General features: G+C 43.9%; 2 protein-coding genes across 7 annotated transcripts in view; one reads left to right on the top strand and one right to left on the bottom strand.

The window, feature by feature from the left end:
- The window catches only part of LOC143908059 (synaptogenesis protein syg-1), a 356,526-nt gene that overhangs the window by 94,722 nt on the left and 239,805 nt on the right, over positions 1–21,999 (top strand). The gene's annotated exons all lie outside the window — the stretch shown is intronic.
- The window catches only part of LOC143908061 (uncharacterized), a 217,848-nt gene that overhangs the window by 101,955 nt on the left and 93,894 nt on the right, over positions 1–21,999 (bottom strand). The window lies entirely within an intron of this gene.

Below are 21,999 nucleotides of genomic sequence, written 5' to 3'. Positions count from 1 at the left end.
ATTTGCTTTTGTCAAACTTTTTATGTACACATAGGTCTTCTGGCACGAAGTAGAATTCAGGATCCGCGCGGGCGGAGGATGACGCGAATTTTAATTACACGGTTTTCCGTCATACGAGCGGCTATATAAATACCCGTGTATTCTGTACTCGCCAAAGTTTTCAAACGGTCACTCTTTCCGCACGATATGCTGCTGCAAACCTTTTAATAGATAAGCCTTTTAAAAATTATTTTATCGTACGCGATAACTTTTAAACCTTAATCTCACGACCGACACGCGGTGACTAATTCTTACGTACTAGAAAAAGTTCAAATATAAAATTGGACGTTTTTTTCAGATTTCGTACAAATCTGTCATTAAATATATCTTCTCATAACGGTGCGATACATGCGCACTTAATATTTCACGCAAATTTCTCTTAAAAATTTCCTTCGCGCAAATTTAAGGTCTCCCACGTCCTAGACATGATAATACCGAGATTCTCCGTATTACGACGTACGAGCTTATCGTTGCGGGATAAATCACATTTGTCGCCGGTATAGAATCTTGCACGGCGCAACTTTTCATCCCTGTCGGATATTTCGTTCGCGAGTGAAATTTGTTTAACACACCATTCAAGTCTATTTCCCTAACAATAGCGCACGTGCCGACATTCACGTGTAACGCCGTGGTTTCACGCGTATCTGCTGACGTCTACCCATTGTCGCGGGCGGCCATTAATCATCGTCGCACGAGGACGCTTCCTAAAAGCAACAACAATATTATTTTACCAGAGTGTCGTGCGCGCGATTTTCCCGAGCGCGTTTTTGTTTTAAACTAACCAAGTTTTTTTACAGTCACGAGCATTACGTGCAATATTGCGCGAAGGTATTTCTCGTCGTTTCTTTCCCTTTTTCCCCTCGCGCCGACTCTTCTCTTTAATTGCCCGCTTTTGAAGCGAGAGGATGCGGAAACGGTGACGGAAATAAGAGAGGCAAACGGCGGGGTTTACGATGCACTTAGCCTGTGGTCGTTTATTCAGCACGAATTTCTTTTTTACGATGTTGTATTTTTTTTTAATCTATCGAATCGGCTAAAACTTTTCCCAGCTTGGAACACGCCGATGAAAATTTTATGATTCCGAATAGTGGGTCCACTGCCAATTATCTCATTACATTCCCTTTTAAAAGCGCCGAATTTATCATCGGCTATAGATAATATACATATATGAACTACATGACGACTAGAAATAACACTCGTATATTTTCACAGTGCACAGTGGTCGAACGAACAGTTATATAAGTGATTAGCACTCGTTACATTTCTCACGGATTACACACCAATAATAAACACCGAGTACCTATTGTTTTCCATCTCTTCTCATTATTATCGACTTTCGTAAACCATATTCGGGATATATGACAAATCAGTTACCAATTATGTACCTTCCCAATTTGTAACTCTCTGTTATGTAGAGGTAGATTCAAGATAGTAGTTTACGAATCCTATATTCTGTAATTAATTTCTGTAACAAGTAATTAAAAAATAGTGAATGCTTATATGATTTGCAAATTATCAGTGTCTCGACACCAACCGCTTTCTTCTTGGTTTGGCCTTTAGAGAGTGTCTGTTATTAAAATACTCATATATATATCTATATTTATATATATATATACACATATGTATATATACATATCGGTGGCTATACCTTGTTATATAGCGCAACACAAAGCATGGAGATTATCGGTGGCATTTACAAGTTGGTGCTTTCACCAAATTGATTTTCCGAGGTTTCGTTCGCTGTTTGCACGTTTAATTATGCGCGCCATTATTCCTGCGCTGCAAATAATGTAGCCCAACGCTCATTAACTTTTTACGATACCAATTTTTGGTCGAAAATAACTTTAGCGTAATGCCCATCAATTTCTGGCGGGCGTACTATTGCCGTGTTTCCTTTTACGGCTAAATCTACGGCTTTTAATGGATAATACCAGCAAAATAGCTTATTACTCGTCGTAATTTCAGCGGCAGCTTTCCACTCTCGGTCTATCTAGTTCAGTAATCACTCTGCAGCGTTGAGTATTTACAATTCGACCCTGTTTATTTCACGCGAAGAGTAATGATTTTTAAATTGTCTAAACTAGGCTAATTGTAAGAAGATAATAAGAATCAACTTCGCAGCAGGAAAAATTGATTCTACTTGATATTGACAGATCCACGGTTTAGTTGCGCTTATATTTCTGACCCTGTGGTTAATTCTAGCTTACACTCGCACGGGAATCTATCTTTGCGATTTTCCTCGTGCTCTTTTCTCTTTTTTTTTCTTCTTCGACGAGGGTGGCGGGAGGCACCCCGAGCCACCACTCGTCGGAGTAGCAGGGTCCCTTTGCGTTAATCGAATTCAAGTCGCACGCGCGCGGGCGGCTTGCGGACCTGGCGTGCGCGTGTACGTGCGTGCGTGTACGCCCGCGTGCGTGCCGCACGATCATTGAGGCGTGGTCGGCGAATTACGTGTCCCCGACATATGTCCCTCTGGGTAGTCCGTCTCCCCTCTCTGCTTATTTCTCTCGCGCACCCCCAGCGGATCTTCCGGCCACCATACGGTCACGTATGCTACTCCGGCAGGGTTTCTCGGCCGAGCAGGTTGCCGGCGTGCGCGTGTCCGGTTAGGGTTTTTTTTGCGACCGGGGACACGCGACATCCCGTTTCTTTCGTGAGTACGGCGGATTACGGCGCAAGGTATCGCATCCGCTGTTCGTCTCTCTTTCTTTCTCCGGTCCGAAGACTTTGCCAGTGAAATGACTCGGCGGAAATGCGGTTAGACGTATTGAACCAGTGTAATAAACGGAGTAAACAGAATACTTTGAAGATTCAGTCGTCTTATTATTTATAGAAATTCTTGTGTTATTTCCAGTAGCTTCGTAGAAAGTTTTACAAAGTGATCTTTAATAATACAGTTTTATTTTACGTTGTTTTTTTAAGAACATAGTTTGACATTATATATAACTCTTTCTGAGAACACATTTTGACATTTATCCAATGCAGCTCAAAAAATTCAAAGATAGCACCTTTCTCACGAACGTTGCGCACGTAAACTATATATTGAACGAGAGTTGGGGGTGGGGAACCATGTACAATCCATCGTTTCACGGGTATGATTTAGGAATAGTCAAGTTCGCTGGTCGGCGAACGGGTAATTCGTTAAAAGTCAAATAACGGGCGCCTGTCGCGACGTGGATTTGATTCGCGCGCGAGAAATGGCGCACACGGGATTTCTCGCGTCCCCGTTATTTACAGAAACTCCGAAAGCCGTATCGCATTTCACGACGCAACGACAGTGTAAAATCGCGATATATCTTTAAAGCCTCCTCCTCCTCCTCCTCCTCCTCTTCCTCCCCCCCTTGCCGCCCACCCCTCCGTGCCAGCTATTACGTTTCACGAATTGTGATGCCGTTTATAACCGACGTAACGTCTCAGATATCACGTTTCGGATTATTCGCGATTACCGTATCGGATGCCTTCGCGGATACAGATATGTCGGAGGTCAAAATTCGCAGACAAATCATTATTGCTCGCGACATCTCTCGCAGGCGTGTCAATAGTTAAGACTCTTGTCTGATTTATTTAATTAGTCGGCGACTAATAGGGCTCGACGCGCCAAATGCCATTTCATAATGACCGAAGTTAGGTGAACTTTAAGTAAACATTAAACCTATTAAGCGGTTCCGCGAGAGGCGCTCGCCGATTGCCATTTTCCACATTAATTATTTGAATCCTGTTGCATAAGTATCCAATATATTATGCGGACTGAAGAAACTAATGAGTTTTAGACGAGCGGCCATTATGCGATTATGCGACTTTTCCTCACGTTATACGAGCGATAATGAGACGCGCGCGAGGAAAGCGCGAGACTTAGACAAATAGTTGCGACGGGACGGAAGGGGTAAGGGGGCGAGTCCCGAGGGTGGATCAATTCTACACGTAGATTAGACCCGACGATGGTAACGATAACAATAATTTGTACCGTCGCTTTACGCGAATAATGCTCGCCTTGAGTAATTGGATCGCCACGAGCAGCCGATGCCGGCGAGCGTCACGCTCGCGTAACAAATTATTTTCTTCTCGATATCGAATAAACGAAATATCGTTCCGCGCCCTTATGTCTCCCTGCGAGTGCATATTCGTTGGCGCGAATTTTTTTGCACACAATTTGCGACAAATTATCGCTTAAACGTGAGTATAACGACGCTTTCTGCGCTGCAATCAGGATATAGACCGACGCAAATTATTCTCGACGAATTCCACCGAGGTTCGTGGCATCAGATGAGAGTTACCTGGTTCGTGAGACGAATCGCGCGCAAACGAGGGCGAAAAGCCAGGGCAAGGATAGACCACCTTCCCTCTCGCACCGGATGATAGCGCGGAAATAGGGATGAGATGGGCGTTGCCCGTACCGTCGCGAACTACGCGCGCAACACGGTCTGCCTTATTAAAGCTCTCAGATACTCGGAGTAAGTTTCATGTTCAAAGAGCTCGGCTGCACGGGATGCGCTGGTCTTTGGCGCGCTCCTCGTGCAGACGCGACATTCGAGTCGCGAGAAGGGCCGTTTGCGCGCGTCGCGTCGCAGCGTTCCAATTTATGTATATAGCATCTGCGCCTACGTGCCTCCCTTTTTTCACATTTGTCTTTTTATCTTACCTTCTTAGTAGCATATTTTCGCTTGGCAAGAAGGTGATGAATTTTCACGAAGTAATATAACGTATCGTGAAACTTTATAACTAATATGTATAACCCCCTTGCAAAGAGAAAGAAAGAGAGTCGGTCGTTTCGATATCGGGCAACATTTGCAAATGTACAGGCAACTGATCCTCCTTTTTATCGGCATGCGCCTTTTTCGCGTGGCGTTTCGCGAACTCTGGCAAAAATAATGCGCATTTTCGACGCGTGTCGCGGATAAATATATCGATCTTCATAAAACCAATCTATTTTAAACTTCCTATTAACGTCCATCTCACGTTTGCGGAACAAAATGGTTAATTTCAACGATGAATAAAATAATACGTGCGTGTTTATGACGGAATTAGATATATCATAAATCTCGTGCGCATGGCACGGCGAAAACTATTTCGTCAACGACGGCGACGGCAACGGCAACGGCAACGGTGGCGGCGGTGGCAGTGGCAGCGGCGGGGGCGACGGCGGCAATTATAACGCGGTGTTGGCCAATACAATGGCGCACAACCCCATTGTGGTTTGCAGGGTTAATTGTATCGATTCGATACAGCTCCGCGTGCACCATGAATTTCCTCCGCGCCGTACGGCGGCCCGGGGTTATCGCCGATTACCGGGATAACTTTCGAATCGTACGGTAATGATTTGTGATCGACAGCGAATTTGCATACGCGTGCGGGCGCAAACTACCGGGCCCCGGGAAGGCTTGTACGGTCGGAGGTCGGAGGAACCACGAGCGCGCGCGCGCGCGCGCGCGGGCAACGTGTTCCCGCCACGACTAAACTAATCGAGGAGAGAATTGTACACGTATGCGCGTTACTGGCACCGCCGGCAGTCACGTATACCTCGGTTCGTATGTGCCGTTCCAGTTTTCCGCAGTTTAAAACCCTTCCGTGGCACCGTTCAACAGCGATAAAGTACACGTATTAACGCCGTTCCACTCGCGATCGTTATACGTAGAAAATCGCCCCGATACCGATCGCGTACGATATACTTTATACGGATTCGATACGACTAAAAGCCGCCTGCGCGCACCGTCGCGACGCGCCGACGCCGCGACGGAAAGACGTCGCGAATGAACGGGAGCGAGAGCGGATAGAGCGCGCGCTCGGGATATTTTTCATAATTATATCAGAATATCGCGCGAGATCCGGAATCACAATCACATATACGATTATCGGAATCCTACTCTCTCGACATTCGCATTAAAGAGGTATTGTGAGATTGCTGGGTGATGTAAAAATTGTAGAACAGAATATAAGCCGGATTTACAAAGACTTGTATCCCTTACAAATAGCAGTCGCGTAACATTTATTCCTGCGATTAAATACAAGGCGTGTTTACGGACATATATTTAATTGGAAACTCCATATTTGATTCAGTAAAAATTTAATATCCGCTATACGAGCAAGGTAATCGTATTACATAAACATATGCACGGGCATAGCTAAATTTTCCCATTGTTTACGTAAACTATTCGATATTACCGCGTATTAACGCGAATTGTAAACGAGAATGTTATAATGGAGTTATTGGATCAATTACAAGGATAATTTTCGCATAATTTGGACAAGCATATTTCGGACATGTATCGTTTAATTCATTTCGAAAGCGTTGATCTTTAAAAGCTGCGGAGAGAGCGGCGTCATCGAGCATTTATTTCAGAAACGTAAAGCTTTTTCGATAATTAATATATCTATACGTCGAGAGAAAAAATGCTTCTTTGCTAAAGTTCCTAGATGTGTGCGTGCTTTATATTGCGACTGAAAATTTTCTCTTTCTCTTTGAAACACCTTTTGCCTCCAGATGTATAATTTTTAAATTTAATCGCGAGTTTGGTTAAGGACTCCGCGATGCGGAGGCTCGACCGTGACATTCCGAGCGGTACACGTCGCGGAGCTGGAAAAATTATGTTAAATGAGAAAATGCCAACCGTTTTATTACGTGAGCTCGGCAAGCCCGGTTGTTGCACTATTTTCCCATGCACCTTCATCGTTGCACGTTTCTTCGCGTTTTACGATCCATATACCGTGCGTTACAGGGCGCTCGATCACGCTTCTGCGACTTACGCTTATGGCATTAACCTGAATGGAGAACGGAAAGAAGAAAACAAATTGATAGGTCACGCGACATGCAGTATATGCGTATTATTTTTAGCATGTGAGATATGTAGCGCGCTAATATAATACAGGGCTACTTATCGTTCAGAACTATTTTATCATCGAATAAAATTAATTTTAAAACGACGACGTAAAAATAGTTTGCAACGCAAGATCGTCAGATTAAGAAACGCTTCTTGATGTACATAGATCGAAAGCACCGCCGTATTTATGCGGGGTGAAAACATAAAACTGGCAGCTAGCTACGCGAAGAGAAGTTGAAAAGGCCAAGACGGGGGAAACGAGTAATGGAATACGCAAGGGAGAATGTAAGGTCTGACTTTTCTTACGCTGGCGCGGAAAGCAAACCGCCGTATCAGAGCGAATTTGAATCGTCGTATTGCAAGTCCTCGTTCTTTGTCTTATTCCTCCTCCTGCTCAGTTCTTTTCGTCGCGCCGCTTCCTTTCGCCTACTTAACGGGGATCGCCTCCACCTCGCGTCCCCGAGCTCGTCGGTGACGACTTCCGTCTACACGGCCATCTCTCCCCATCTCTCTCTCTCTCTCTCTCTCTCTCTCTCTCTCTCTCTCTCTCTCTCTCTCTCTCTCTTGCCGCGAGAAGAGAGCTTGCGCTTGCGCTAAAGCCCGACAACTTTTCGTTTCAGCATTGCAAATTGTTTGGCACGAGCCCGCCGACGACGGTAGCTACTTAGGTATAGCTGGAAGCATCCACACGTTAGAGTTAGATGTAGCGACATTTGTGGCGTCGCATTTCAATTTACCCTTTTCTCTGTATAACCGCCGTCGCGGCGGTCGATGGGGGTCGACGGGGCGGGGGTCTTACAGTCGGTTCCGCTGTACTTTTATCCCTTGTCGCGATTCAAATTGTTACGCGTCGCTCTTCATGTATTTTTCATATACGCTTTGATTTGTTACTCCGATGTCATTAGAATTTCGTGAACTGCAGCAGTTGCTACAGAATTGTCTCGGTTAGCAATTAGCGAGGACATCAAGGTCTAACGATCGACATTTCAATATAGCCGTTGTTTGTGAAACATGATAAGGTGTTTTAACTTTTGCTTTTTAACAACGCATATTTCATAACTGAATTTGAAGGTTACGCATAGATTTTTGTCAAGCAAAGTTGATGTTTTACACGAAGAATTCAATAACTTTCAAGTCTGATTCGTAGTAATCCGAAAACGCATATAACAAATCACAATTTTTGAGCCGCGAGCTGAAAAATCACCCGCAGTCACCCGCAGTCGCATCGTTGATCGCGTTTGAATTAATCTCACTAATCTTAGTTATCATTCGCGAATCACTCATTGTCAGAGAAGAGCTTGATTCTTGAGCAAGAGCGTCCGCGACGGTCCGGCGCGCGTCTCGCCACGAAATCGCGGCACAGTTTATTAGGTAACTTTTAATTAACGAGACCCAATAGTTGTGAGAGCTTCCCGAGAGGGAACGAACGGATGGACGTGCCCGGCAAAAACCCGGCGTTGGCCCTCCGGCCGTGGGACGGGTTTCACTATTAATCAGACGTCTTTCCAACTACCCTCGACCGACGTTTACACGGTCCTCTCGTGAGTTGCGAACAATTTTAATCGATGGAGTTGAGCTTAATTTTTGGTTCAATTAGCCCGCGTGACCGATCTTCTCGGTTAGGTAACAACGGAGGGGGACGGAGCCAATAAAACACAACGGCCGGTTTAATTACTTCTACATTACACTTGTCAGCCGTCGATAGTTGATAGTTGTAACGCACGGCGCTATACGAAATTTCACGTCGAAACATTATGGCGATACGCGCATTACGCGAATTTAACGTAACGTATTAGATAACATTATTGGTGGGAACGTTGTTGGGGGAATGACGTGCGGAATTATGATGAAATATTGACAGATTCCTCCCCCGCGCGCGTTCTATGCGTTTTCCCTCTGTTATAACGCAGATTAGATCGAATATTACTAAGTTAGTTATATGACGGCGCTCGCTCAAAATATGAAGCCGGACATTTCGCATGCCAAATTGTGACGGACACGTTTGCCTTTACGCGGCCGCGTTTGGCCGCGCATCGGCGCGAGCGAGAGAGCAGTTTTCGCGGCGAGAGAAGTGAAAACTGTCCCCCGTCGGCCCCGGTCCTCTATCATACATATTTAACTACGTCGGACAGTACGGCGAATCTTTCACCGGTTTTTTCTTCTTTTATTTTTTTCCGTTTTTTTTTTTTCGTTTTTTTCCCGTCCGCTTTCTATCTGCTGTCGCTGCGCTGTCGGGTCTCGCGCGGCGGCGACGGCGGCGGTGGCGGTGGCAGAATATCGGTAGCTTCGTATACGCCAGTTCGGTCGCGGGGTTCATAATTTAGCGGCACATTGATCGGCCGGCAGAGCCCCGATAAGATCGTCCCCGTCGACGAAAGGTCGAAATTTATTCTCGCGGGGATGAAATTTCGCGGCGTAACGAACTCTGTCGCTTTATCGGGACGAAGATGACGATAAATCGCGCGACGCGGACCTCTCCCTCGCGATCGATGGGCCCTCCCCCTTCCCTTCATCTCCCCCCGTCGTGTCCCGATGCGACGCGACAACGTCCGCTCCGACATGCCGATTCCTGCCACTGTCGAAATGGAAGGGCATCTCCGCTCGAGAGATAACGGGTTTTCGTTACGTCTGATTTCGCGTGAAATACTGAAAAACGCGCGACGGATAATGAATTAATAGAAAATGACGAGGAGAATCCCTTTCCTAAAGTGAGAGGTGCGTGTCCTTCAGATATATGATTTGCAAAGATTAATTCATTTCTCCCTGTCGCACACACTTCTTGAATTTAATACCGCGTGTATTCAGTATAATATGTGAGGCTTTCCAGCGCAAAATAGGAATTACCGCGGATTAATTAATCAACATGAATTATTATACCGATCAGTCAGCGCGCGCGCGTGTATGTACACATTTGATAAGTACGCTATTTAAAAGATCTCGAGTCGTGTTTTAATATGTAATCCAATATTGGTAATTATATACATATACCGGTTTACTTAATCATTTTATTTACTTAAATTTAAAGATTTTTTTGACTTTCCACAACAATATTGCGTATTGTCTAATTGCTCTAATAAAGTACGAGCTTTTCTAAACGTTAAGATTACTTTTGTTCTACGTATGCGTGAAAAGGATCAGAGAATAGATCCTAAACTTCTCTTTCAGAATATTCGATAAGGAGGAAGTGTGATGCCTCAAAGGTGCTTCGTGCAAGACTAACAATAAGATAAACAAGCATTGTTAGCTTAGAGGTACTAGCTATGTCGCCCACGCGTTTGTATGGCCTTTAAATAAGCATCGCGAGTGTCCTGCTTATTTGGAGAATCGATCATTCGACATTTCAACGCGCATCATCATTTACGATCGTGAGAAACGCATGAAAGGTGCATCCAATTAAGGATAGTGCGCGGCTCCGCGAAGATTTTCTCTAACGTCGGATCGAGGTAATCGCTCCTCGGAGACCCGGCTCGCGATATTTCCCAAGGATACGCGATTTCGTTTCAGCCGATCGCCGACACTTGAGAAATTCGATTCACGGACCACCGGCTTGGAGCGCGGCTTGGATTACGATCGGATAACGCGTTCTCGGTCTCGTAGCATTGTCACGTTAGCAATACACCTACGGCGCAGGTGCCTCGTAATTTGGTAATCAACCATATCGCGGTATACACATGCCACCTACGAAGCCAGGCTAGGCTCATTTCAATGTATCTTACGAAACGTCCGTTACCTGACCTTTGATCAATCGATTACGCCCGACGTTTCGTTTAGCAGATGAGGCGGTGTAATTGCATGAAAATGCAGGTTGCACGCTGCACAAGCAAGCACTCATGATGAATGAGGTAGGCAATCGTATAGTTACGAGTGATAGAAACGTGTGTTTTTATCGATAGGACGTGCCTGTGTGGATCGGAAAACTTATCTTTATTGATTTCTTATTTATCCATTATAGAGACCGTCTTACTCGCTGCATGTTTAAAAATTATCCTTGTCGCAATATCGATTTCTTTATCATCGCTCAGTCATTATGTTTACTCGTCGTGAGAGATGATATTTAACAGGATGACAATCGAATTTCCGCAATTGTCAGCGTGTATATATTCCGCTTTGAATAATAACGTGATTAGTACAGCAAATATTAATACAGCGAACAATGATTCGACGACGTGGTATTACGAGAAAGGGATTTAGTTTTATGTATAGCTCCGATATATATATATATATATATATATATATATGTTTTACGAAAATTGATTTAGACCGCACCGTATAACTCCTGGCGTATTTATTTATTTACTCGTTTCTGGATACAAGTCACGTAGGGCTCCTTACATTCGCTCGAACTTTCGCCTCGAATCTCGCAGTAAAGTTCCGACTTCTTTTCCGCCATTGCTGCTCGGCGCATTATAAAGGTTTCGGGGAATAAACGGCATTGAGTTTCTCGTCGAGGTTGCGAATTCTCTTATTTTTTTCCCCTTCCCGATCTACTTATGCATCGCATTGCATCGCGTCGACGTTGCAGGAACGACGCCGGCGGTTCACGGGGGCAGTCTTCGCCCGTGGCCGTTATTCGCGATACGGAGGGAAGCTGGCGAAAGTCGAAGTACTCCCACGTTAATTAAAGAACGTTATAAGCAGCGGAGCGCGCGATATGCCGTGGGCGTACCAAGTTTCTTCGACAGTCGGCGGCACCGAGTAAAATCTATCGTGCGCGACAGGCAGCGCAGCGCCAGTTTCAAGTATACGTCTAATTAAATTTCTGGCAGGCGTACGGGCATGACGCGTGTCTGTATTATACTTACCATACTATCGTAGACGTATATGTATGTACGCTCGGTGTACTATACACGAGCGTATAACGTGCACGCGACGAAACATTTGCCGACTATCGTCGTTTCCGTTGACGTGCTCATCGCTGTCGTCGCCGTCAACAGTGTTGCGAGGAGGCGTTTGTACGAGCACAAATATAACTGAATAAATTTTAAAGAGCAAGGACGACACGAATTCGGAGTCTTTGCTTTCGATGTCACGTTTCGCGCATTTCTTGTTTCTGTTCTTGAAAAGATAATAATAATAAAAATAAAAATAAAAACGAGAAAATGTCTCAAATATCAGTATTTGAATATTTCAAATATTTAAATTTTAAATTTCTCTTTACGTCGTCCTTCACCGAACTAACCGCGAACATCCACGTGAATTGTGCGCATACGCTAAAACACATCCCCGTTTCAAACCGGGCGAACTATACGAGAAGTATCACGATGACCGGGGGGGCTCGTTGGAATTTCCACGATAAATTATATTAATCATTTTATACAATAGATTGACGGCCAGCCGACGCATCCATTTGCCTTCGGAATCGCGAACGTAACAATGTCCTAGCAACAGAGATAAATCAATCTATCGGATGTGGCGCGATCAACGTCAGTTTACTGCCGATGACACATTGAAATGTCTCGTCAGGCTTAGCTCACAGCCGTACTCATTTAGCAGATTAAACGTCACTCCGTCGCATTTCATTTATTCTGCCCGCGTATTCAAGATTTAATTCTCGATCCGCGTCCGCCGCCGCCGCGCTGCGCCGCCAGTTCTGTATCTGCCCGGGCTTGACTCTCTCCGAACATCTTCCGTGAATTACCTGCCTGCGAAACTTTGTCGATTTGTTTCTAATGCGAAGTCGGTCGGAGTGCAAAGTTCGGCACTCGGAATGATTTTTGCGTCGTCGTATCGAGCGAGCTTGCGAAACTCCGCGAGGTTGAATTTTGGACACGTTTCGTTCAAATGTACGATTGCCAGTGTCGCGCGCCACGATCTAAATCGAATCCTTACCTACGCGAGGAGATGTCGTGTATAGCGAGCTGGAAATTCAACATCCGACGGAGCTTCCCTGGTCTCTCGGCGTTGTCGTTATTCCCAAGGCCGGAGCCTGTTTGGGGATCCAAGAAATCGGTCGTATCGACAGCTCCTGGCTTAACGAACGTCAAGTACGTTAGTTCCGCGATACGCTTTGGGATCCTAAGTGAATGATACGTACGGAAAACATATATATATATATATATATATATATATATATATATATATCTCCAATCCGCGGCCCTCGTTCTCTTTCCTGATGCGTTACTTTCATCAATAAAAGTCTGCTGAGAAATCCACCTTGAGATGCCAGATTGACCAGATCGCATTGACCCGGAACCGAAGATTCCGAAGCTTTAAGGGGCGTATCCAGCACGGCCTCGGGGCGAGTACGGACCGTAAAAGGGTATTGCGGTTTGGTTCCCGGCGGCATCTATTATCGTCGTCATCGTCGGAGACAATGAGTATCGGATAAGCATTATCACGTATCGCGTTCGGAAACACATAGTAATTTCGAAATTACGAATTTATTATTCCGGAATATAGTCGTTCGAATTCGTAAATACGAGAGGCACAAACGAAGCGGATAAAGAGTTTGAATCCCGTTTATAAACATTACAAATAAAATAAGATAAAAAATCTCTTTCTATAAATTGAAAACGTTCGGCTTGAATTCGATAGTTGAAGGTTTTTTGGTTGAATTTTAAGGTGATTGAGTATGCAGTGGTGTAATTTCGCAAATTCGACTCGAAATCGAATGTCATTTTATTGCTCGGAATTTCTATATGCTGCGCACTCGAAATTGTTCACTTGCATATATCGGCGTATACGCGATATGTGTGATTGGTAAATAACTGGGTCTACGTGAAACTCAAATTTCTACCGATTCGAATTTTTGCAAGCCAGATGGTAAACGTATACCACATTTGTGCCAGCGTATTTTAAAATTGTACAGAGCCGGCAGCAATTGCGCAGTTTTATTTTAACGTTTTATTTTAACGAAGAGCATTTCATATATACGCTTTGATCATCCGATCGCCACAATAAAAATGCACAATACGGACGCGGATTAAAAATAAGAATCCGTTTGAAATATATTTTTTGTTCTTTGATATGCGGCATTGTTTTATTTTTTCCATCCGAATGTCGCGATGTATAAATAGAGACATTTCTGTTTTTCCCCGTCGACTCGTTTCGCAGGAATATCGGGGTTTCTATGTTTTTTTTGTATAGCTTATCTCGAACCGTAAAAATATTTTTTTGAAAATAAAAGTTTCATTTAGTTTTATTTATATAACGTTACATTATACTTTGTTAATTATTACGTTACGATGCAAACAAATGGAATACCGTTAAAGACAGTACATACACGTATAGCTGTGCAACTTTTATATAGAACTTTTATTTCTAGCGCTTATACATATAGCCTTTCTTACAAGACTTCCGTTCTATTCTATCGTTAATGAGCGAGGCGGCACGTTTGATTAATTTCCGCCAATTAGTAACGTGTGTTTCTAAATGTCGGGCTGCTCTTTATTAGGGCCGGCCCGAGAAAGAGAGTGCTGTTTTTTTCTCTTAGATCTGTGGTTTTTATGCTACGCGTCCCTTTCAACACCTCGCGTGTTCCGTGCACCTGACCTCCCCTTTAATCTTGTTCATCGATAGTGTCTTCGACCTTCAGTGATGCTGCGAGCTGTCGCCGGTTTGTTCCTGAAACGCCGCAAGCGTGTTGATGGCTTCTTGCGCAGTGCATGCAGCTCAATCGATGATCATACGATCTAGCGAGGGATAATTATGCAGTGTGCAGAGGGAAGAGAAAGAGAGAGAAAGAGACAGGGACACTGTCTCCTCTCGCGCGACTTTGTTGTCACCTCTAGCGAGTTAAAGCGGATAAACGCGCAACGTGATATTGCTCGCATAGTTTTAAAGACGAAAGACTCTCGTCTCATTATATTCACGTTAACGAGCAACGATATTTGATACTCGGAACGCTGGACAAGTATCGCATTCTTGGAATGGTGAATTGCTACGGTAGGAACGCGCGTGATTGTAATTGCGCGGGAAGGGTTAACACACACGAGGCCCTCGAACTAGTCGAACCTGTTTTTATTCATTTCTCTCTAGGGATGACACGGCTAAGGACTAGTTTGTGTGCGTCCGCGATGGTAGGAAACGAGTAGCCGAGTACGCGGCGCTGAATCAATGTCTTTTATATAAGGAACGTGCGGCGTCGCCTGTAACAAGCGACCGGTCGATCGAAAGATCCAAGACGCATGATAGAAATACTGCATTTATTACACGTATTATGAAGAAGTACTGCATTTATTACACGATTGAATAGCGGGGAAACTTATACATTTCTTGTTTTAATGTATCGAAACGACCGGTTTTTTTTTCGATCGGGTATATTACGATCCGTACGATAATTTGCCGGTAAAATATTTCCTATCATTACGTGCGTTACTATCTTCCTTTTCTGAACTGCTCGTGCCTTTGAAAATGTTAGTTCGAAACTCTTTAAATGATTTAGTCAGTATATGTGTGTATACGAGCTATTATAAACCTCCCTACTTTAGTCTACAGACGGTACACAATAGTTTGTATTACGTTGAACAACATCCGTTAATTAACGTTTGATTGTGATAATGCGGCTCGCGGTGTTTGCTTCATAAACGATACCTATGGAATAAGCTCCATTATTTGCCATTTAAGCTACCCATTGCTTTAAATGCAGTTAATTAATATTGTTCAATAACCATTTTTTGTAGCTGGAAGTGGCAGCGTGTTTTTCAGCAAAATACAAATACTTACAAAGATATTTCCTTGTTTAAAAAAAATTAAAATAACTACACGTAACAATATTTTCTTTCAAAATGTAAAGTGAACAATTTATTAGTAAAATGACAGTTTTATTTCATTCAATATCTTATCTTAATCAGTAATTTCCGAGGCAATTTCTAACATTAAAGGCAACTTATAAATTATTTATTTCTTTATTATAAGTAAAATTAATTATTTTATAACATTATATTATTTTAGAAGAGTCAGAGCAGATATTTTATCAACGAAATAAATATGCGATATTCAAGATGTCTGTGAATTTAATTTGATTTACAACTTACTTATCGATTTTTGTTGAATTAAATGGTGCTGATAAAATATTGAATTTGAACATTAAAACCTAATGATAAAACCAATATAGAAATGCATTTTGTTAGTTATACTGATTTTTATAAAAATTTTTGTATACTATAATATTTTTCATATAACAAGCAAATATAGTAATAAAATATTTTATTTGCAGAAAGTATATTTTGACTAATAAAATAATATTATTTAAGTTCTGTATGGGTATGTTTTTCATAAAAATGATATAAAAATAAATTGCGTAGTTACACAAAAGTTTTCAATTTTTTATTTGTTTAAATATTTATCACTGGTCTCTCGTATCCGATGTTAATCGGATTTAATTCCAAATCGAGTTTAATTCCACATTATTGCTGCTAGATTAATTACAGAAAGATTTTCTGCCGTTCGTTCGCGTTCGGAATGAATCGAATGAATCTTATATATACGATGTGACATTTTTTCGAGAGGAAGAAAGACCAATAGATACTTTATCAGCAAGACGACAAGTACCGGGCGTGCGGCGCACATCGGTGCGTTTCATAAATATTGTTATTGGCGTGCAGAAATCCGCGTGTCACACGCAGGAGTCATACGTTTTTCCCTTCCCGCAACAGCCACTCCTCCCGCAGAGGGAAATCCTTCTCTTTCTCTTTCACCCTTACTCGCCAGTTTCTCCAACGCCGTGCTAGTCGTGCTACCCCACCGACGTCACCGCCACACCATTTCTCTCTCTTCTTTATATCGGGCGTCCCACTTTTCTTTCTCTCTTTCTCTCGGTCTTTCTGACCCGTTGTCCCGCTTTCGCGGCGCCTTTTCTCTTCCCCTCCCCCCACAGCCGGCGCGTCATACCACCCTCCTCCAGTCTCTTGTTCCGCTCTTTTTCGCGCTGTGGAAATCGTTTGTCCCTACGGCGGACGTGTAGCCATTCGTCGAGGACGATCGAACGAAAAAGGGGGCGTAAACGGTATTTCTCGCGGACGGTACGGACATCGGCGTCAGCGGTAAATTCTGGACGACCGGACCGTGGCGAGAACTTCGCGAAGTACCGCAGCAACGCCTCTCGAGCTTCTCTTCCGGTAGTGGTCGATCGGATCATAGGATAAACCGTGCAGTTATCGGTCACCTATGCCAAGTCAGGCTAGACCGTTGCACTCTGCGATTGTTATTTCGCGAGCTTACATTTTCTGGATTCTCGATAGTCTTTCGTTAACGTTAGTTCGACGTATCGCGTATTATATCTTGGTTCCTTTTTCTTCAATATTAATCCTATCCTCAAGATTATTAATCTATCTTCAACATTGATTCTACGATAATTTGCAGCAAAAATACTTTTGGACAAGTAACATTTAAAATCTTTCGTATCTTTATTACAAAGCTGATTGAACTTTGATAGGTGTGTATTATTATTTATATATTGTAGATATATTTATATATCGCGATCGAAGATTTTATCTGATTGTTTTCATATGTGACAGATATCGAGATCGATGAATCTATTTCGCGCGATAAACGATGCGCGCGATTCGCTTAATCATCTAACTAATGATATTATAGTTTTGTTTAACGGGTAAACTTTATTCCAAGAAATTAATATTGCCCTGATGTATCTTGAGTCATTGATAAAAAGGGTATCGGAGAATTAATCAATCTTCGTAGAAGTTGTGAACTTTTCCTGCTAAAACTTCTTTTAATAAGATTCTTTCAATAAGCTGGTTTTTCTGAGTAAATTGATTGGACGAGGATAGACAGTATTTCTTAAATTATAACTTCAAATTTAATTATGTCGATCTGCAACATATAGGTCCACCCGCACGTATGTACATTTAAATTATTAAGTGAAAAGATTACTCAACTTGTGTTTTACGTCAATTTTATATACTTTTTATTTTCATAATTTCACCTCAGTGTCTTCTTCGAGAATAATTTTGACGCCTCAACGAAGTATCGTGCGAGAAGAATCGTTTTATGTATGAATAAGTAAAAAAGTTCGTTACTTTCCGTTACCAAGGCTCTCTATTTTACCTTTATTTTTACAAGATTCGTTATTTTCCTTTCGCTCTTGGGCGAACGATAAATTTCTTCCATTTCTTACACGATAGTCCTGTCATACGACCGATACCGCGGATATAACGCGTCATACGCGGAGACGCGCGCAAATAAACGAGCACGCGCGCGCGGGAGTATATGCGTGCGCGTGTACTCCCCCCCCCCCGATATACGTATATAAACTATATTTTATTCCATGTATTATATACCCATACGCGAGCCCCATACGTGTGTACACACGCGGATGCGCAAACATCGACCGCGAGTAAAAGCTTTCGATGCGATGTGTTTGTCGTCAAAGACGAGCTTTTTTCAACGAGAAGGCGACTACTCGCGTGTACGTGACGCGACAAAAGCTTCTGGATTTTTCGTGCTTCGGCCTGGCGTTTGGGAGATATTGCGGGAAAAATCGCGAACGCGCGGGCGGATCCGTCGCCGACCGCATATTCGCGTATTCGCCTCCGAATCGTTTCGTGACTCGATCGCGGAAATTTTTCGTTTCGTTAATGAGCTCGCGAAAGCAGCCCGTTTAACAGACATGTTGTTTACGTTTGCGAGAGCTGGGCACTGAGTGAGTGCATATACGATAAACTGTTTACCTGCGAATGAGAGTACAGAAAGATGTACTCTCGCCGTATGAACCCAACCATTGCCGGGAGCACCTCGCGAAGCTTCAGCTGAAGTTTGTAAAATGTCGACGCAACGACATTTTACAATATCAAAATGACGTGCGCCAGCGCGCGCACTCGCGGATTTGCGCGCGGCTCTTCGCTCGTGTAAATATTTGCCGAGTATTTCCCAGCGAAGGCGAGGGATGAAGATAAATTGTGCGTGACGCGTGCGCCGTGTGACGGATGCCGAGATGGATTTTTCCCTTTGATCATCCCGGGCTGCCGCGTATTGGCGCTATCGCTCGACTCCGACGCGCGTCTACCGGTCGCGCTGGCATTTCTTATTCATTCGGCGGAGTTCGGTGCCTCGAAGCCGGGAAAGTTCGTCTGTCAATAAGCACGTAAGCACGTGCATTATTCACGCGATCGAGCGGTGGACGAACAAGCCCTGTCGGTACGATCAAAAAGCGGACGTCGCCATTTAGGCATTTATATCGCGAATGTATTGCGTATTGCATTACCGTTTCCGCATCAAGTATGCGCTCTCTATGGCGACTGTTTAATTATGGTCGGAAGTCCGAGTAAATATCCTGCGAATGTGAATTCGAATGCCCCTCGGCGAATTCTGTGTGTTCGCAACGACGGTTAACTGTCGTTTCAACCCCGGCCGTTTGTTCTCGAGCCAGACTAGATTTAATTTCCATTCCCATACGGTTCTGCCGTTCTGCCAAATGTTAAGATTCGTTGATAAAAACGCGGCGCTAATATTCATCGCGAATATTAGCGAAGTCTCGATCAGTGGCCGCAAATAAAAAAGTGTATTTGCCCTTTTATAAATAAATTTCTGTAAAATATCAAAGCAGCTTTTCACGAAAAGTATTTTTTATTCAGTTTATTCACGATCGACAAATCTTGATTGGAAAACAAATTTATTTATACCTATTGTCGTCAAAAGAAGCAAACACTTATAAATGATATAGATTTTTATTTTTATGAAAGGATTTTGAAAGAGAGCTAAATATGTTTGATTTATTAATTTTAATTTAAAAAAAACGGAACATACTAACACGCGGATGTCGTTGAGTGGATAATATAAATCGAAGTGGATAATAAATCAACGGTCATTACAGACGATTTCCCTTTAATCCGTTTATAGCGAGGGTACCGAAAACCGTCCACGCGACCCTTCAAAGTCCTTGACAAACAGAGTGGGTGCACGAAAATCTGGATTAAATGCCGAAAGAAGCGATATCGAACGTCCTTTTCCATCGCGTGCGCTTAAACGGGTCAACGTGAATATAATCTGTGATTATTCGCTGGACAATGCGCGCGCGATTCATCGACCCGGACCGGCGCAAAAATTTCACGACTGTGGCGCGCGTATACGTGCGCGCTCGTTCCGTCGCGTCGCGTCGTCCACTTTGCTCGAAAAAAATCGATTCCACGCTTAACGATTCAAGGGGAAAAATTTTCCGGAAATTGGCCGTACAAATATCTAGACTCGTTACCGTAACTCCGTTCTACTCGTCCGCCCGGTCCGGTCGGCTGGAGCGCGAGTGCCCGGCGCGCGGTGCGCGGTGCCTCTGCGTTTAGATTTTTTTTCCACGGTCGTGACGAGATATCCGGCAGGTCGGTCGACCGAGTTCCCTCTCGGAGAACTGGCCTGGCGCAGTGGATATCGATCGAGCCAGGATTCGAGAGGTTCGCGTGTCACGGGTCAGGGTGGGTCGGAGCCTTCGGCAGGAAGGCGTAGGAGAGGAAGGGTTCTTTCGTTCCAGTTCTCGTATATACCCTAAGTACCGACACCTTCCGCCTCCACTGACATCACCGCCATCCCGTTTTCCTCCTCCCCTTCTCCCCTTCTCCCTTTCGATCTTCTCGTGTAGACTGGTGTTTACGTAAAAATACCGAGTCTACGATCGATCGGGGACATCGAGAATCGTTTCACTCGCGTCGCAAGAACGTGGATCGTTCCACGCCAACGTCGTAGGCGAGGACCCAACGGGATAAAAAAAGTTGTAAGAAGAAAAATGTAACAGCACGCAATTACGAGAGAGAGAGAGAGAGAGAGAGAGAGAGAGAGAGAGAGAGAGAGAGTCGATACTAAAGCTATACGGTTATTAAACTGGCCGTGATTGGACAGTGCTTTTACGCTCGGAATTTCGCCGCGGTCGAATCGGTTTTGATTTATTAATTTCTCATCAACGACTTGGCGCGCGGCCGCGATCTAGCGCGAGGGGTATCGACAGACGCCGGTAAACATATCCGGGGTAAAGGGGTAAAGGATAGACCCGCATACACGGCAACCCGTAACCTATTTACTAACGCAACCTATTTATACGAATTTGCAGCCGTGGGCTCGTCCGTCGGGCATACCGCGATCTGTCGGACCGCGGCGCGACCGAGGTTTCTACGTCCATCGACAAATTATAACTGTTTCCCGATATGCCCGCAGGACTCTCCGTCTCTCGCACGGTCGTATAATTAAGCCATTTCTATATTATACACGGAACAGCTAGCGTGGATCGTCCGGGCACGGCCCTCCCCGATGCCTTCGCTCGTTGCCCTCGCGCGCGAAACGAATTATATACGCCGTGGCGCCTGAATAAATAACAGGGCCGCCGTGCTGGACGCTATCGAACACCCCGTTTACTCAATATTTAATCGTCCATTGTTCGGTGCTCTCTTACATCGGTGTTTCTTCCTTTTTCGAGGCGCGCTCATTGGACCGGACCGGAATAATGGTCCTCGATGTAATCGCCGCATTTCGCCAGCGATATTTCCACGAGGTACCTGATGACCTGGCGCGAGCGACCGACATTTTCGATCGCCTTTACGTAAGCGTGAATTCGTCGAAAATTTATAGCGCGATCCGTCCGTTCCGATTCAAGAAATATTTATAGTCTTCGTAGAATGTCTTTCGATTAATTGAATGGAATAGACGCTAAATAATCATTTTGCTAGAAAGGCAATTTATAAGGCAATAATAATTTAAAGCGTAATTCAGCTTACCTTGTCATATAAAAACGTCACGGCAGATCGTTAAAGAGAATATATGCCCGTATTCTGCTTTTTTTTTTTTAACGAAATTGTTTCCTATTTAAAATATTTTTCGCCGCCTGTTTCCGTTTTGCTGTTACGAGTTTGAAACTTTTCACATTAAGGAAGGACGAAATGACCTCTATAATAGTGTTCCTGTCTCGCCGCCCTTATCTTTCTTTCATTAAATGCTATTTATGCTTTTCTCATGGAGACCCATTAATCCTATAATAATATAGCTGATAACGCGATTAGTTTGGCTATAAGGATACTTCTATAAGGATAAAATTGCCACGTCGCGGTCGCGGGCGTTATTTTGCGCGGCCTTAATGTGTTTTTAAGTATTTTTGTATCGCGTATATCCCGCTTCTTTTTTGCAACGACGTTTAGCACTTAATTTTTTCTGTCGCAAGTCGCGCGAATATATGTATACGGCGAAGGGTTGCCACCGCGAAGCGAGCGGAGAG

This window comes from Temnothorax americanus, unplaced genomic scaffold (assembly GCF_048541705.1).
Source record: "Temnothorax americanus isolate GAGA-0224 unplaced genomic scaffold, ASM4854170v1 Scaffold9, whole genome shotgun sequence".
Classification (NCBI taxonomy): Eukaryota; Metazoa; Arthropoda; class Insecta; order Hymenoptera; family Formicidae; genus Temnothorax; species Temnothorax americanus.
Note: the sequence above shows the minus strand (reverse complement) of the source record. Positions and strands in the feature narration are given on the sequence as shown.